Below are 16,147 nucleotides of genomic sequence, written 5' to 3' on the forward strand. Positions count from 1 at the left end.
CTACACTCTGCACTTTTGGGTCCAAGTTGTGACAAATTTAGCATGTATATGAAAGAGATTCTCAGAGAATTTATGCTGTAAATTGTACAAGCAAGAAGCAACCCAAAGTGTTTTCTAATACACCAGGTTATTGCTTATATTAAGAACTGACCATTAAAGTATCTTTAAAGTACTTTCACTTCCATGGTGAAAAGGCATATATTAAAAGATTGATTTCTGGATTTTATGAATCAATATCAGATCACTCAAGCAAAGGTCGGTATTAATTGAAGAATCATTTATTACAATTACAGCCCGAGATGAATCTGACAATTATTTAAATTGCTTAATCATTCAGTCTATGAATTATAAAAAAAAAAATTAAATGAAGAAAGGCATTATAATTTGCTAGAGTAATAGGAAATAGTTGTTTTGTCCAACTAATAGTCCTAAACAGAAAGATTATATTTACAACACAAATCCTTACATTTCACATATTTTCATTACATTACATTTACATTTCATCCAAAGGCTTAATTCATTATCTAAATAGTTAGATTATTATTATGTACACGTATTATTATATAACTGACATTGCAACGATCCGTGGACCTGCCACTGTATGTTGCATCTCTGTGCAAGCAACCGGAACTAAAGAACGAAAGAAAGAACGAGAACAACCTCAAACAAGTTTCCCTTTTGCTACCCATGCACCCAGCACCCCCCCACCCCCCCGCCCCCGTGTTGGCACTCAGCCCTGCAACCATGGTAGCATGCAGACAGGGGCCCAGGGTTCGCCCGACAGGCTGACTGGCAGAGGGAGGGAGAGAAGAAAGAAATGGAAAAGAGATGATGCGCGCAAAGATAAAAGTCTCGAGAGCTGGAGTGATTAGGGAGAAAAATAAACGTGTGAAAGGGAATTTTTCCTCTTCAATCACATGAGAGTTGAGCGAGAGATTTGGATGAATGAGAGATGAGAGAGGGGGTGGGGTTAGGCAAGGAGGAAAGAGGGAAGGAAGGAAAAGAGGACAAACAGCAAGATGAAAGTCCAACTGGAAACTGAAAAAAGGCAAATGAAACGAGCAGAGAGAAGGAGGGCAGAATGTGGGAGGCATATAGAAAGGGGTGGGGGTTAAAAGGATGGATCCAGGGATGATAGATTCAGAGATGAAAAGAATGGACAGGAGGGTGAGATGGACGTATCAGTGGGGGCATGAATAAAAGAATGGGGTGAGAGGAAAGATGAGAAGGGATGAGACAGGACAGGGGGGAATGAGAGCAGAGGACAGAGACCAAAACAGGAATGAGAGAACCTGCCGCCAGTGGAAAATGATTACGAGAGAGAGAGAGAGAGAGAGAAAGAGAGAGAAAACAGAGATGGAGGGATGATGATGGCAATGATAATTGTTAACAGTGAGAAAGAGAAAAAAAGACACTGAATGTATAATAGCCAGTGGGCCAATAGGTCTGCCTGTGCTAATCCCTATAGTCAGATTATGTGTAATCCCATGCTAAAACGCACACACGCATGCACACACACAAACACACACACAAAAACACACACACAAACACACACACACACACACACACACACACACACACAGCGCAGGACTAAAGTGTCTGACCGGACCCCGCAATGCTGAATTGGAATAACGGTAGGTGATCCAAACATTTCCTGGCCGGCACTGTGTGCTTGTTGCTATGGCGATGGAGCCAGGAAGAGGAAGAGAAAGAGAGAGAGAGAGAGAGAAAGAGAGAGAGAGAAAGAGGAGGAAAGCTAGGAAAGATAAGAAAGGACAAGAGGGGGAGGGATGGAAAAAAGTGAAAGAAAACTGAGACCAGAATCAGGCGGGGCCACAGCGGGTTTGGCACAAGGTACACACACACACACACACACACACAATCATGTGGAGCCAAACCACATGTTCTGCATGTGTTAAACAGCTGCATACAGCTAGCCCATCAGCCAGAACATACAAAACATCGGTGCTCATTGGCTGAGGGACACCACTACTTCTCCTCCATTGGTCGTCGTGCTGCAAAACAACCGTCTGCTTGGCCCGAAGTAACACACACCTACTGTAACAGAGGGATCAAAGGAGTTGAGTTAACTGAACATGGATGTTGGTATGATACCATATACAACCGTAGACATGAAACATGTGTGACATCACCCATTGGTTTGTGGAGATCTGATATAAGTCGTCGAGTTTGCTGCTATCTGGTTGCAGATGTGACGATTTTAGACAAGAAGGAGGAGTGAGGGAGGAGGCCTCACACTATTGGGGTAACTGTCCACCATCTTACCTTGATACTGCTTACAATTGCCACCTATGGGCAACAACTATATCATCAACTTTGCAGCAGCTATAGCTTCACCAAAAGGACCAAAGAGACCAGGCAGGCTGGTATACACGTCTGTACAGAGTAGATGAGAGATTTCTTTTTTACACATAGGTCAACTAAAACTACAAAAATGACAGTGAACTACGAATCTGTACCGTTAGCTACCAACGGACCAGCTGAGTTCTAGTCCAAAGTTATTGCTGAATGGTAGCTCTCAACAGCATCCATCTGTTAAACAGATCATTTATGACCAGATCCTTTGAACTAACTTAGATTAAAGGATGTTACTGCAAAGTTATTAATACTACCCTAACATTTGACCGCTAATAACCTTAGGCAGCTGATTGCATGTCAACCAAGTGTAGACATACATCTTGTCAACGTGAAGACTCTCCTAAATCCCATAATATCATATTTCAAGACAAATCCAGCAAGCAACGTTACAACCTACACAAAGAGTAAAGCCCCGGGATGTCAACACATTAGTAACGTTAACCACATCCTGACAGCAACATGGAAAACTAACCAACCACACAATCACACAAACCCACACATAGACTACTGTGGGATTTAGTATAGAGTACTGTAGATACATTAGAGGAAGTTCTATAGTGTGGTGTCTGAAGTGGTATGCTGGATGACGTGTTGATAAGGAATCCGCTTGATACTGTCTTTGATTTAAAGGTTTATTAAATCAAAGATTTTCAGCATCAATTTACAAGCGAGCCATGTCATGTTTAAACACCGTTCGTCTGTGACTTCTTTGAGTATTTGACAAAAGGTCAAACCCTCGTACAGTTTTATTCGCAAAGTATAGGTAATATTGTCGATGTGATCTGACAAAAATGTCACACCATACCATGGAAAAAGTCCAAGTCCCCATTTCTCGCCTAGACTTATCCTCCAATGGTAGGATTCCTAATTATGAAATTGTGCCAATTCTCTTTTCCCCCTATTTCCAGAACTAGGATCAGAATGAGCTGTATCAGGTACTCCAATAGACAAATGCATGTAGAAACACAGCTATTTGTAGCATAACAAGCAACACACACTCATAACTCACAAACTCATGCTCTTCTCTTGGACAAAAAGGAAGGGTAGATGTTGGACCACCGTGGTGGCTCATCTGGTAAAAGGTGTACCATGTTAGAACCTGACCTAGGACTTTCTATGCATGTGTCCTTTTTTACCCCAGCTTCCCCTCTCATTCCCATCCTGTCTTTCCACTGTTAACGTTTAAATACAAGGCAAAAAGAGAAGGGGGCAGCTGTTGCTTTGGTGGACTCTTTCTGAATCCCTTCTTTCCTGTTGTCAGCTCGGGCCGTCCAGATCCTGGCCCAGTTTGACATGACTAATCGCCCTCATCGGTTCCCTGACAGCAACACACAGCTAGCCAGACTGATTCATTGGGCGGGCATGGCAGGGGGGTGGGGGGTGGCCAAGAGAAAGAAGGAAACAGAGATGTAGAGAGAAAAACGATGGAGGTAGGAGGCAGTGCAAATGACAGACCTTCCAGGGATTTACGGTGTGTGCACCCACACAATATAAATGGAACCAGTCCCTGCTACATATGTGACAACATGCATCTGTTCCAAAAACTATTTGTCATTTCTTTGCATCTGCCTTGATCTTTTCACAGTGCAACAAATGAAGTGTAGTTTCATGTTTATTCACACATTAAGGACTAACTGTACTAACTTTGGAGATCCCTTATCTTTCCATTTAGAGCCACCAGTGGATAACATGGTCGTTTCTCCAATACGATGGACAGGTTAATGACATTCAGCATCAGGTGTACTTTGTGTTTAGGGCTAACTAGCAAATGTTGGCATAATAGAAAACACTATAGACTGAATCACACAAGAATCTGGTTTATACAGTAAAACACGGAGGTCCGACCTATCTGACGTTTCTGCTGTGCTTATTTTGTGTACTGGGTTGCTTTGCTAGCGGAGTTGATAAACCAAAACGATATGTGGAAAATATGCAATATGCGATAATGTTGTTGAGTATCGCGAGAACAAAATGACGTGTGAAAAATAAACAGATATTAAAGTGTACTCAGTTCTGCATTTCTGTTGCTTTCAGTACTCAACAAATTGCTTGTGGAATTTAAAAGAAATTAAAGGAAATTATTTCCAACATGATTTTACTGAACATTTGTTAGTTGAATATAAAAGTCACCACTAAAAAAGAATAACAGTTCCATTTTAAAGTGCAGCTTTTTACTAATATTTTCTTTCAGAAAACTAAAAAAATGTGTCTTTTGCAATAAGTCACAGCCTTGTGTTTATTGAGCCAGTAAATATTGCAATGAGGATAAAAAAAAGATTTTTTGTGCAGCCCTATTTTTGGGTGGTGTCATTTCCTTTAGGTCTTTAGGTCTCCAACTGAATGTGACTGAAAGCGTTGACGTATGAAAGCATCAAACATGCATTTTAGATGAATGAGATGAGAGTCTATCCCGTTTGCTCAGTGCAGGGGTTTTCTCCTCAGAAGTTATTGTACACAACCACTGGGATTTGGTCTATACTATATGCTTATGTATAGACACATCGGCACTTTGAACATCAACATTAGCAACATTAGCAGGTATACGGCTTACAGGTATATGTTCACCATCATAGCTTGTTAGCATGCTAACATTTGCAAGTTTGCACTAAACCCAAAAGTACAGCAGAGTACTGTCAAGATAATGGACTTCAGGGTCTGTGGAAAAGGAAATGGACGCCATGGAAAAAATCAACTTGATGAGATTGGAATATGTTTAGAGTGATTAATCACGGTGCATGCGTGCATATGTGTGTGTGTGTGTGTGTGTGTGTGTGTGTGTGTGTGTGTGTGATGGATCACATGTCAAGTCATGACAACGCTGACAAACAGGGATGTTTCTGTTTAAAGAGACAGAACTGTGACACACTAAAAGCACCGAGGGCAAGATTCACTCTGAATACAGCTTTCCATTCTCCTTTTCCATTGTTTTATCTTTATCTTTATCTAGTTGATTTGTTCCACTTCATCCTTTTCCTTTCTCTCTTTCTGCCTTTCCTTTTTTTCATTAGGGAGGATGGAGGCTACACACTCCCTCAATGTGCTTATGTTGTCCCAGCTGCTCTGAGGACTAGGATCAGATGGTCTGAAAGTCCTCAAGTCTACAGTTCCCCGATCATCTCCAACCTCAGTCTATGCACATATATTTCAGACAACCTTCCTGGAAAAAACATCTGACCCAGATATCTGCTTCCAAATCAGAAGGAGAGGCGTCAAAGAGACTACACTACATAAGTCTGAAATATTTATTAGTTAGGTGAAGGGGAGGCCTTCATCGCTTCAACAGCTTCACATCGTGCTTTAAGATTAGATTAGATTAGATGATACTTTATTCATCCCACAACGGGGAAATTCCTCTGTTACAGCAGCAATTCTCTACAATGAAAGCAAAAACAAACAAACAAGTAAACAGACAAGAAAAACAGGTAAACAATAGAAAGTGTGCAGAAAGGCAGACTGAAGCAAAGTAAGGTAAGGTAAAGTGAAGCGGCGTCACATGAGGTATTGTAAAGTAAAGTGCAGTTGCCATAGTACAAGAAAAAAAACATTGCAGTGTTGTAAGTGACGCTAAAATTAAGTTGAATATCTAGTTAAAGTTATAATGCGAAAGCAGGTAAACCATAAACATTATATAATTATTACTGCTAATGTGTCCAACTTTATACATGTGACTTAAGACCTGAAAACACAACCTTAACCATACAGGTGTGATGTTGAGTTAACAAGTGGTGTTAGGAACAGCTGTTTAAAAAAGTCATTTTATATAGTAAACACGGGAGATTCACACTAATAACCCTTGTATTGTCTTCCCATCGACCAAAATTGAATGTGCCTGTTTATAAAGCATAAAGCATCCTGTACATTATCTCCCATTACTGTTTTACGTCTTCTTAGCCAACTTGATTTCACCTTATCACCTTGTTTTACACTTCTGTTTGGAATGTATGGTCACTGCAACTTATTTACATGAAATTATGCCTAGTTTTGGAGTAAAATTAGCAGAAATTCTGAATTCTTTTGACTAATAGTTAAGATCAAAGGAACATATGTTCATGTATTATAACAGACTTTGACCTGGGTAGACCATGAAAGTGGCAATCACCAATAAGATATTTTAGTGTTGCATGTTACTTTTGGGGAATTTGGTTGAAAGAAACTTATATTTCTGATGTGAAAACTTTGAAAAACGGATGAAATTTGACCCGGGCCAACACAAGGGTTAAATGACATAGCAGGCAGTAATATTCTCTTCTCCTTCAACAACAAGAGAGCACATTTCACTCAGTAATGCAACCCAGGTGTCAAACTCGGCTTTACAAAGTATGTAAATACAATCTCTGAGTAGACAATTGTCTAAACATGGAAGATTTGAATACAAATCAAATCACAAAACAGATTAATATAGGTATATAGCACTTGAAGATTCTGCAAATCAAAGATTAAAAAATGTCATTTTCAACACAAAAACCAAGCGGCCAAATCCGGATCAAACGTTTTTGGCATTTTTTTCAACATTTTTGTCGACCAAACTGTAAGTGAGAAGACTATATGAGACATGCAATAATACAATCAAAGGTATTTGACTTTTTCAATGACATACAAGCAAAAAATAACATGTCTGGCCCTTGATGTGATTCTCATTTTCTAGTGTGGCCCTTAGCGAAACTGAGTTTGACACTCCTGCGTTAAAGGAAAGATAGATTCATATTTCACAAAAGAAACAAGATAGTATATCAATTAAAATGTCATCCTAAATTCCTTCTTCTACATCCTCTAATCAGGTTAACTTTTGTAAATGAAATATTGGTGGTGTTTCACAATTCATCACTTTTCTGGGGAATGGAATCCCTTTAGTGGGATCCCTTGACATGTCTAACAGTAAGCTAACTGGAACATTGTCTCCACATGATGTTAAAGTACTGTAGGTATTACCTTGCCTTACTGAGCTGGCTCAACGAGCAACCTAGGTAGTTATACACTGGTGTTTTACTTTGAATTCTTAATGTTACTAAAGTTGTTTGTTCCTTTTTCCTACACTTAACTAGTCGTTGTGGTGTCTAGATCTAACTGTCAGTGCCGCATGACGCTCCCTTTTCCTGGCTAAACTCCACTCCCATGGCCCCTAAAAGGAACGTCATCTGGCGGTGCCTGTAGCTGGCTCACAGTCACCTATTGGCGGCTAACCAACTGCAACGCTGGTAGCCGGCATCCCGGAGCTCCGTAGCGGCTAAATACAACCGGCAGCTGCCGCTCGGATTTTATCATTCTATCGCTACCTAGTTTATAATACTTCTACTTTAGGTAAATAATATATGGTCTGGGGGGGGGGTACATTTTGTCCCCACCAGGGATAAAGTAATTCAGCAGAGGCAGGAATGTAATGTATAGGCCCCTCCCCCCCCATCCTTATTTTGAAGAAACTTGTGAGCACATCTCTGGTAAAACACAAGATGTAAAGAGGAGCTTTTGCATGATTCATTGCGGACAAACTCAGTTTTACAGATCTGTCGATGAAATCAACCTATAGTGTTATAGTTTCAATTCAATTCAATTCAATTTTATTTATAGTATCAATTCATAACAAGAGTTATCTCAAGACACTTTACAGATAGAGTAGGTCTAGACCACACTCCGGAATTTACAAGGACCCAACAGTTGTAGTAGATTCCTCCAGAGCAGTGGTTCCCAAACTTTTTCAGCTCAAGACCCAAAAGAGACATTTGGTGTCTCCCCGGGACCCAAATTTTACAAAAATACACCACGAATCATCGGAACATCTACATTTTTAAACTGTGGACAAAAGACGGAACAAACTATGAATTTGAAATGTATATGAAGTATATTTATTCCATTATAAAAGTAAACAAAAACAGAAAAGGTGTCTATTCTCCTTTCTGTGTCTCACCCCTTTCTCAACTCATTTTCTTATCCCCTCCTAGGATAAGAGAAGAGAGAGAGAGACCCCCCCACAGCATCTGAGCTGAACAGACCCGTGTAGCAAAAAAGAACGCTCATTCACATCAGATTGATATGCATTAACGCCAATTGGCGACCCAATAAAACCGGTGTGCGACCCATTTTGGGTCCCGACCCTAAGTTTGGGAAACATCTCCAGAGCAAGCAACAGTGCGACAGTGGCGAGGAAAAACTTCCTTTTAGGCAGAAACCTCGGTCAGACCCAGGCTCTTGGTAGGCGGTGTCTGACGGGCCGGTTGGGGTTAGAATGAAGAGTGGCAATAACAAAAATAGAAAAAATAGTAGTTTGTAGCAGTTCTTTGTAGTAGTTCATGGCATAGCAGGGCACTGTGCGGCATTACAAGGCACAGCAGGACGTAGCTGGGCACTGCACAGTGTAGCTTACAATGTTTTTGTCAGGGACAGCCCAATCGTAGGTGCTCAGTTCCCTCTTTTAAAAGGGACTGACGAAGGTTAATATAGCGAGAGTGATTTCACAGTGCTAGCTTTATGAGATGGAAAGCATCCAACCAAAGCAGGCAGGCAGAGGGAGAGAGACAGGGACTTACAGAAGATGATAAAATGGTGAATAAAGGATTCCTATATGGATCAAAAGTGTTTAATGACCTTTGATAAGTAAGTAATGTAAAAGATGGATTTGTAAACAAACACACACACACACACACATATATATACAGATAATACTGCACAAACTGTAAGCGCATGTATCCTAGGTCAGGTACATCAAATGGAATCCTTTGCAAATATGTAGCTGTGTGGGCAGAGATCCAACACCAAACATCTGTTCAACTACTGGATCACACATGTATGGCTATGTATGGAGACACACACACACACACACACACACACACACACACACACACACACACACACACACACACACACAAACACACATATGCACGTGTGCAAGTGCAAGTGTGTCTCACTATCTTTGTGGGGACCAGTCATTGACATAATTTATTCCCTAGCCCCTTACCCTAACCTTAACCATCAGACCTAAATGCCTAACCTTAACCCTCACCCTCACCCTAACCATAACCTAACTCTAACCCTAATCCTAAAACCAAGTCTTTTTCCTCAAACAGCCCTTTTAAGTTGTGGGGACCAGCATTTTGTCCCCACAAAGCTGTCAGGACCCCATAAGTATACTGTATTCCCAGTTTTTGGTCCCCACAAATGTAGTTAAACCTAATACACACACACACACACATTAGGCCAGACTCAACATCTGTCCAGCAGGCCAGTCCCTTCTGGTCTCTGGTCACTTCCTCCTGAGGACACACACATACACACACACACACACACCAAGCATTTGGGCCCTTGCAGCATCTTCCCCTGTCTTTTGAAACCGGAACATCAGCCGGTATTTATCAGTTGAAGTATCAGTATGGCAGCTACCAGGCTTGACGGAATGGGCTATCTGCAGCTCTCTCTGGCTCCACTCTGCATTGCCCACACATTAGAGTGGGCTGTGGAAGCAAAGCATTTTGGGATGTTGTAGTGCTACATTGCATGCAGAAAATAAAACAAGTAGAAGAGCAGAGTTATATAGACCAGGTCAAGCAGAATAGAATAGAGATTCTACTCCTCACACACACACACACACACACACACACAACCACACACAACCACACAGACACACAGACACACACACAAAAGATTATTTTGTTACTCCAGATGGGGATGTTAAGAGCATACAGTAGCATTAATGGACAGCTACCTGAAAGGAAGGAAGGGATTTAAAGCAGATAAACAGCGTGTATCCGCTTTAATGCAATCGTTAGCAAGCTTACCACCTGCAGTAACACACAGATTATTTTCAAGACTAAGGATTACATCTTATACTACCTATGTTTGTTTGAGTGGTAGCTATCAGAATTTAGCAGCCTAAGCAGACATTAGCAGCTCTATCCTGTTCTTTATTAGATTTCAACACCGGATGCGTGACCAAAGGTAGAGATATGTATTGCTACGTTTGCGTAATGCACACACGTCTGTGGAAATTTTAAAGATATTCTCTAGAAGTTTTAAAACATTTATAAATACTATGCTTTGATTTATAATGTGTATCTGATAAGGTCTTTTACACTAAAATTCAAATAACTGATTACATTTTTTTTAAATTAAATCTACTACTTCTTCCTGCAGAATCTATGACTATGCAAATGTGATTGTGTTTCAAAAGTTGAACTGCTGGACACAAGATCAACAACAACAACTGATTCAATTCTCACTGCATCTTTTAAGCATTGAAATAGAATGAGAGAAGAACAGAGATGGAACTGTTTGCTGTGGTCATTTGATTAGTTAGTAGAAAACGGCTCTCAGCACCGTGTAGTGACCATAGAAACAGAATGAGTTAGCCCGCTACAATAGTCCCAGTTCTTTGCAATGTCACTGTCGAGAGACCCAAAGGGAGTCCCCTTCATGATGTGAGTCGTGCAGGTGCAGATCAACCGCCATCTTTGACAGCTAGCTACACCACTAAATGCTTTCAACCAGGATGCGTTTTGATCCAAACCACAATCTTTTTTCTAAACTTAACTTGTCGTCTCTGTGCCTGAAGCTAAACGTCTTGGCGCTGACTTTTTCTGGGCTGAACTCAACTACCACGGCCCCTGAAAGCTCCGTTATCTATTTGCTGCTAAACACAACTAACAACAAACTGCAATTCCTATCCCATCAGTCGGTAACTATGTGGTCTGTCCAAGTGGCATTATTACGGAACCCATGCAACTTCTAGGCAAGACCCGCCCTTCAATAACATTCACACGCTACTATTGGCCAGGCGTCCATGCTTACACAAGGTAATGGAACCCGATTTGTTCAGGTCCTACCCCCTGACCCACTGACGGCTATTCTAACCTTAACTACTCGAGGTCAATGCCTAACCCCAACCAACCAGGCTGCTTTGTAGGACGGGACTTGCCTAGAAGTCGCGTGGGATCCATAATAACGTGTCCAAGTGGTGTTGCCCTAGCTAGCTGTCAAAGATGGCAGCCGCTTCGCAGCAGTATAATTGCGCACTGTAATTTTAAAGAATTATTTTGTTAATTTTTATGTATTTTTTAGAAACACAACAAAATGACAAAAACTGACTGTGAATTTACATGTCTGCGGTAATACAGCAGAATTTGTAGTTTTAGAAAAAAATATTGTTCATAATGTTACAGTATTTTTTTGGCACCCCAGCTACCAGAATATAACCGTTTTTTACAGTGATGTTTATTTGAAAGGGTATGTGTGTTCTATTCTCATTCTATTTCTATGGTTTCCACATCACACTTACTGTACTGCAAGTTGCATGGTGGGCCAGCATTGGCTTGGCAATAAAAAGTCAGCTGAAGACAGCATCTTCAACATAAGGCACTACATTAGCTTAATTAGTGAGCTAACTTCCAGCTGATTGCAGCCGGCAAAACCAGCGGTCATCCATTAGAAATGAGAAGCCTGCTTTTGTCTACCTTTGTCTGAAATCATGGGCCCATTATTAAAATTACAAAGAAGGTTGAGAAGTTAATCTGCCATTCTGCCATTCATCATTGAAAACTGCATATGTGCTGTGTGAGAAAGTAAAGCTTGACATACATAGCAACAGAAACTATGGGGGTGGGGCTTAGTGAACAGTCAGTTATTCATCCACTGGTGTTCGGCAGAAATTTGTAGGGTTCAGTTTATTCTCCTGTCATACTACTATTTTTTTTTAACAAAGCTCATATCACACAGTCCACCCTCTATATACTCTCACACATATCAAAGACCTAAGGGTGTGTCAGTGTATGGCAACCAAAGTGAGTTACTGGCCTATTTTGAGTGGCCACAGACATCGCAAGAGCACCAGCATTCATTCACAAAGTCCCAAGGCGATGCTAAATGTATTCACTGTGGATGAAGGGCGGAACATTTCTAAAGGGTTCTCATGTAGTACAGTAAAACCTTGTCCACACCATGTTAGTTTACGTTTAGGAGTTGTCTTTATTAGCTGCTGAAACATTCATTCGAAAGCAGTGAGAATACACATAATGTTATGAATTCAGGGCGTGAGTGGAGAAATCCTGTAAGGCGATAGAGACGCACAGTCGCACTCTGCAGCCACTGTTGAGGAGACACACACACACACACACCCTTGCACACTAACAAACACCAACACATGCATACAGCTACTGTATTAGTTACATACTAATTATCAAATGACATGGCTCAGCTGTTGTTTATTTTCTCTCTTATATCTTTGAGATTCAACTCTCATGTCTGCAGAGGATTTTGCCATGTGTGTGTGTGTGTGTGTGTGTGTGTGTGTGTGTGTGTGTGTGTGTGTGTGTGTGTTGTGACTGCATGAGTGGTGTGTTAAAGAGCGTGACGTCTACACTGCTTGACTTTAACCTTAACAACCATAACACAGAAAATACCAAAAGTCTGTACCTCTCAGTGCCAGCCTGTGTGTGTGTGTGTGTGTGTGTGTGTGTGTGTGTGTGGTGTGTGTGCGCACACGTGTGTGTGTGTATATAAGCCAGTACAGTAGGTGGTTAACGCCACCTCTATAATCAGTGCTGATTGAACAGGGGAGGTCCCACCCCGCTGCCCTTGTCATTTAGTGGGTGGTCTTTAGATCCAGGCTAAACCACTTACTCCCCTTCCCCTCTCATCCTGTTAATCTGCACTATGGCTACAATAGAATACAATACAATACAATAGAATAGAATAGGTGTGCTGGTAGTCACCATTAACTGTCATATCATACTTCATATGACACTGTATTTATTTCTGTCCCACCTTTGCGTCTCTCTTCTTATTAACTTATTTCCTTTCCTTTCCTGTCCTTTTCTCTCACTTACTGCACTTTTCTCTCCTTTCCTTTCTTTTTCACTCATTCCTTTTTCTTCCACATGATGTCCTATCTTTTTCCTTTCCTGTCCTTTTCTCCCCTGTCCTGTATTTCATTTCCTTTTGTGTCATTTCCTTTCTTTTAATTTCATGTGCTGTCCTATCTTTTCCTTTATTCTTCCTTCTTTCCCTCCCTTAACTTTCTAGGCAAGTCGCTCCCTTTGTTTTCCTTTCCTTCCTCCGTATCCCCACGTTCTCTTTCCTCCCATCTCCTCACCTCTCCTATGCTCTTCTCTTCTCCCTGAACTTGCCACTGACCCATGAAACTATGTGGATGTTATTTTTGGTGCAGTGCATTGTGCAGATGGGCAAAAGTGTGTGTGTGTGTGTGTGTTATTTGTGGGAATAAAAGCGGTGAACATGACTAAATGTGTTCAGCTATCCCTTTGTTTCATCGCCCTGTTCTCCCTTTCCTCGTTTGCAGCCTTTCATCCCCCCTCCTCCATCTGTCTCACCACAAGATGTCTCATCCTAGTTCTTTTTCTGCCCTTTCTCTCTCTCTGTTCTGCAACTGCTCTCACCATTCCCTTTTCCTCAAAGCAACAAATAGCCATCCACATCTCCCCCCCACTCTCTCTCTCTCTCTCCCTCTCTCTCTCTCTCTCCATTTGTTCTGTAATTCAATCATGGAGGCAGTCAGCTCAGCAGAGAGGTGAGTGATGATGTTTTGGAGGAAAACGCAGCGAGCTCACCGAGCCAATCCTGAACTTCTTTCATTTCGAAAGCTGTTTTCAATAATCAAAGAATCAATAAGACTGTCTGACTTTTTTGTTTGTCTTTTCTTCTTCTTGCTTCTCTCTCTCGCTTTCTGCATAACTCTGTGTAGTGCACTTGATTGACTTGCCCCAGCACAGATATTTACATATATATATATATATATATATATATATATATCAAATATCAAATATTGATGATTTTGGAAGGAAATTTAAATTTCTAGTCTCTGTGCTAAGGTAGCTCTTATTTATAAAATTCAAAATAATTGCATAATAATAACTGTATCAAATCAGGTATACCTAAAGCCATACATGTGTAAAAACGGCAAAAATGTCCCCTAACTTTGGAGCGTTATTTAGCATGACACTAACAGCCTACCTTAGATTAGCTTCATTCAATACCAACGTCTTCCCTGTAGCTTTAAAATGGAGCCTATTAAAAGAGCTATCTCTTTATTTTATGAATTGAAATGGGATCATTCAAATGAAGATTAATTTGAATCAGGAAATCAATTTTTTTTTAAACCCAGCCGTATGGTTTATATAGGATTAGTAATTATGGATTATTTCTTAGTAAATGCATGGTCATTTGGTAACACTTTCATTGAAGCTAATGCATGAACAAGATAAAGCATTATACTTGACTTATATTCCAGCACTTTCTAACAGCACTGCAGCACAAAAAGCTAGCACCATGGGCACTAAGGTGCAAAAAGAATAATGTGCACTATATAATATCAGTGCACGCTACAAAAAGTAAAGCTTCTTCGCTCCATGTTTCTCTCAGTGAAGCACATAGTTCCAGACAGAGCACAGTTGTGACAGTATGTGAAGCTTCCTCTCTGCGTGCCTGCCTGCTCCTTTGTGAATGTGCACTGGTGTGGATGCAATCATCTGCTCTACTCCTCTGCCAGCCTCGCACATCAACACAGAAAGATGGGGTGGGTGGGGGAGAGTGAGAGAGGGAGCGGGTTAACAGCCAGGGGGTTGGTATCTAGATTGGTCGGAGGGCATTAGCATCGCTTTTGGCATCAAAGAAAGAAAAAGGAGGAGGCAGATAGGTGTTGTGTGGCGAAGCGATGGAAGCATGTGTCAGACTCTCATGGCAGCAAACATCGTGCCAGAGGTTAAATCCTAATCATTTCATTGATGTGTGTAAAACACACACACACACACACACACACACACACACACACACACACACACACACACACACACACACACACACGCCTTAATGACATACAATAAACAGCCATCAATACAGATTACACCTCCCACTTTGACACACAAACAGTGAAACAGCACATTGACAAACACAGACCTCAGGTCACACTCAAGGTCTGCTCCATGTAAACACACAAACACACACACACACACACACACACACAACCTGGTCTAGTGCCATGTGCAGAGGGGGGTGCTGAGTGGCAGCAAACCGATGATAGCTTTCCAGATGGTGCCAGATGTGTCTGCATGAGTGTCTACGTGTGGTGTGTGGTGTGTGTGTGTGTGTGTGTGTGTGTGTGTGTGTGTGTGTGTGTGTTTTGCAGGTGTATCTGTACAGACTGTATGTCTGGCCTGAGTAGGAGTAAATTAGTTGCAGCAGGGCAGAGCCTTTTCCAGACCCACACAGACAAACACACACGCACACACACACACAGCATTGTGTTTAATGCTAGATGACAAACAGGTCTGTGTTAAGACCAGCCTTGGGTTCCACTTCCCTGCTGTTTGTCTGGGACTCTGAGCCCCACTCTGTCATTATTGCCTCACTGCTGCTTCTATCTTCCCCGTTTGTTTGTTTTTTTGCTGAAAGACTGGCCCACAGCCCGCCACATGTAATGGCAGTGTCCTGCAGACACGATCCCCCCAAAAACACTCAGCTTTTCAGGAACTGAGAAAAAATGAAATGAGATTTCACAAAGCGTGTTAACCAGTTTGTGTAGCAAAAAGCCGTTTCGGTGCTAGTGTTAGTGATACAATTGCAATACAATTGCTGTAACTAGCGATTGTTTTTCATAGTTGATTAATCTGCCGATCATTTTCTCGGTTGATCTGTTTTCTAAAGCCAGTCCTCAAATGTCTTGTTTTGTCCACAACTTAAAGATTTTCATTTTACTGTCACAGAGAAGAGAAGAAACTAGAAAATATTCACATTTAACAAGCTGGAATCACAGAATTTAAACTTCTTTTCT

At 41.2% G+C, this 16,147-nt stretch overlaps 2 protein-coding genes across 2 annotated transcripts in view; both read right to left on the reverse strand.

Moving 5' to 3' along the window:
• Positions 1-16,147, reverse strand: part of caskin1 (CASK interacting protein 1) — a 125,568-nt gene that overhangs the window by 103,914 nt on the left and 5,507 nt on the right.
• LOC116703354 (neurabin-2) overlaps positions 1-16,147 on the reverse strand; it is a 163,780-nt gene that overhangs the window by 69,151 nt on the left and 78,482 nt on the right. Inside the window, exons 16-18 of the transcript XR_004335409.1 lie at positions 6,276-6,285; positions 6,238-6,242; positions 3,881-3,886 (exon numbers count right to left, since the gene is read on the reverse strand). The gene's annotated coding sequence lies outside the window, so the exon portion shown is untranslated. The remainder of the gene's footprint in view (positions 1-3,880; positions 3,887-6,237; positions 6,243-6,275; positions 6,286-16,147) is intronic.

The sequence above is a fragment of the Etheostoma spectabile genome, chromosome 15 (genome assembly GCF_008692095.1).
Source record: "Etheostoma spectabile isolate EspeVRDwgs_2016 chromosome 15, UIUC_Espe_1.0, whole genome shotgun sequence".
NCBI lineage: Eukaryota > Metazoa > Chordata > Actinopteri > Perciformes > Percidae > Etheostoma > Etheostoma spectabile.